The sequence below is a fragment of the Mirounga angustirostris genome, unplaced genomic scaffold, assembly GCF_029215605.1.
Source record: "Mirounga angustirostris isolate CCGP_5_RB_7025 unplaced genomic scaffold, mMirAng1.0.hap1 SCAF_7, whole genome shotgun sequence".
Classification (NCBI taxonomy): Eukaryota; Metazoa; Chordata; class Mammalia; order Carnivora; family Phocidae; genus Mirounga; species Mirounga angustirostris.
The window spans coordinates 126,931,638-126,934,676 of NW_026991715.1; the positions used below are offsets into that span (position 1 = coordinate 126,931,638).

Here is a 3,039-nt window from a genome sequence, read left to right on the forward strand (position 1 = left end):
TTCTAGGAATTTATCCATTTCTTTTAGGTTTGCAATTTGCTGGTGTATAATTGTTCATAGTAATCTTTTACGATTTTTTTATCCTGTGGTATCGGTTGTAACTTCTCTTTCATTTTTTATTTTATTTATTTGCATTCTTTTGCTTTCTTTCCTTGATGAGTCTGCCTAGAGGTTCATGATTTTCTTTTTATCTTTTCAAAGAACCACTTTAAGTTTCATTAATCTTCTCTATTTTTTTAGTCTCTATTTAATTTATTTCTGCTATGATCTTTATTGTTTTCTTCCTTCTACTAACTTTGGGTTTGTTTATTTTTGGTTTTTGTTTGGTTTCTTTGGGAGTAAAGTTATATTATTTGAGCCTTTCCTTGTTTCTTGAGATGAGCCTGTATCACTATGAACTTTCCTCTTAGATCTGTTTTTGCTGTGTCCCATAGATTTTAGAAAATTATGTTCCCATTTTCAGTTTGTCTCAAGGTATTTTTTGTTTTCCTCCTTGATTCCTTCATTGATTTCCTCTTTGAAATGCTTCATTGTGTGTTTAGAAGCGTGTTGTTTTAGGCTCCACATGTTTGTGTTTTTTCCAGTTTTCATCTTGTAATTGATTTCTAGTTTCATACCATTGCAGCCAGAGAAGATGCTTGATCTAATTTTAATCTACTTGCATTTATTAAAACTTGCTTTGTGTCTAACATGTGGTCTATTCTGGAAAATGTTTCATGTGCACTTGAAAAGAATGTGTTCTGCAGTTTTTGGATGAAATGTTCTGTCTATATTAAGTTCATCTAGTCTAATGTATCATTTAAGGCCAATGTTTCCTTACTAATTCTCTGTCTGAATGATCTATCCATTGGTGTAAGTGGGTTTTTTTTTAGTCCCCTACCATTATTGTATTACTGTCCACTTCTCTCTTTATGTCTGTTAATATTTGCTTTATACATTTCAGTGCTCCTAGTTTGGGTGCATAAATATGTATGAATGTTACATCCTCTTCTTGAATTGGCCCCTTTATCATTATGTAATATCCTTCTTTGTCTTGTTACAGGCTTTGTTTTAAAGTCTGATATTATTTGATATGAGTAGTGCTACTCCGGCTCTCTTTTTGCTTCCATTTGCATGGAATATTCTTTTCCATCCCTCTACTCTCAGTCTATGTGTATTTTCAGATCTGAGGTGAGTCTGTTATAGGCAGCACAGAGATGGGCCTGGGTTTCTTGTTATCCATGCAGCCACTCTATGTCTTTGATTGCAGCACTTAGTTCATTTACATTTAAAGTAATTATTGCTAGGTATATATTTATTGCCATTGTGTTAATTGTTTTTTGGTTGTTTTTGTGGTTCTCTGTTCCTTCTTCTCTTGGTCTCTTTCCTAGTGGTTTGATGGTTTTCTTCAATGTTATATTTGTTGCTATGTTTTTTGTGTCTCTATCCTAGGTGTTTGGTTTGTGGTTATCATGAGGTTCATATATATATATGTGTGTGTGTGTGTGTGTGTGTGTGTATAACACACACACACACACACACACACACACATATATATATATGGCTGTCTGATTTAAGTTGATGGTCATTTAAGTTCAAATGCATTCTAAAAGTATGGGACCCCTCATGAATTTGCATGTCATCCTTGCGCAGGGGCCATGCTAATTTTCTTGGTATCATTCCAATTCCAAAGTGAGAAATTGATCAGTAATTGTCAAAAATGACAACTCTGAGTGAAAAGTACATTTTACTAGAGGACCCAATATAAATTTAATTTATATCTCTTCCTTTAATTTAATAATTATAATATGTACATTAAATCACTGTATTGAAGTGCAATATTTTATAAAACAATATTTACCTTTACTACCTGCAATATACTTCTTTTCTCTCTCTTTTTATTGTTGGTGGTCATTAAATTAATTCCATGACCTGCTAAGTGGGTCACAATACACAGTTTAAAATCTCTGATCTAGATCATTAATTCATTGAACAAGTATTTATTCAACACTAGCATGTGCCAGGTTGCCAGGTATTGTTCTAAGTTCAGCAGAGAACTAAACAGAAAAGAATTCTTGCCCACATAGAGCTTACATTCTGAAAGTGGGAACACACACATACAACATTATAATATGTGATATATATGAAATACCCCTATAAACTATATGGTATGTCAGATGGTGTAGCAGATATTATTGGTGCCATATCCATAACACCAAATATTATATCATATTATCACTTTGGTGTGCTTCTTCCTATTCCAGGGGCCAAGATCTGCATGTTTTTGCTTTGAGACTTTTTCCAAAGTCACAGAAGGCTTATTTGCCCACCTTGAGGAAAAGCAGAATTAATACTCCATCCCCAAGAAGCCAGCCAATGACTAATGGAAGTTGGCATAAAAATGCCTCAGCTTCTTCTCCACTTGAGTGGGGTAACTTTGGAACATCTCCCAAGAACCACTTATACTTGAAATCTTGGGGTAACTCAAACTGTGAAAGAAGATGACACAGGTTATGATACAAAATTAAATAGGAAAAGAAGTTAGGGAGGTCCATAGGGGATAATTTTAAATGGGGAGATCTGGGAAGGCCTCACTGATAAGAAATCAGTGCTATTTGAGGAAAGGTCTGAAGGCAGGAGAGGAGAAAGATATGTGGATGTGGAAGAGAGAGGATGTTTCAGACAAGGGGAACAGCAAGTGTAAAGACCCGGAAGCAAGAGTAAGGAGACCAGTACAATGGACTAAATGTTTGTATCACCCCAAATTCATAAAGCCCTAATTTCCAATGTGATGGTATTTGGAGATGGGCCTTCCTTTGGGAGGTAAGTAGGTTTAAATGAAGTCATGAGAGGGGTGCCTGGGTGGCTCAGTCATTAAGCCTCTGCCTTCAGCTCAGGTCACGATCCCAGGGTCCTGGGATCGAGCCCCGCATCAGGCTCCCTGCTCAGTGGGAAAGCTGCTTCTCCCTCTCCCACTCCCCCTGCTTGTGTTCCTCTCTCACTGTGTCTCTCTCTGTCAAATAAATAAATAAAATCTTAAAAAAGAAGTGAAGTCATGAG

At 36.0% G+C, this 3,039-nt stretch overlaps 1 non-coding gene across 1 annotated transcript; it reads right to left on the reverse strand.

Annotated features, from left to right (window-relative positions):
- Positions 1–1,587: 1,587 nt before the first annotated feature.
- On the reverse strand, positions 1,588–1,695 carry LOC123836479 (U6 spliceosomal RNA). The gene has a single exon (XR_006788969.1). It is a non-coding gene; the product is annotated as a U6 spliceosomal RNA (small nuclear RNA).
- Between the last annotated feature and the right edge of the window lie 1,344 nt (positions 1,696–3,039).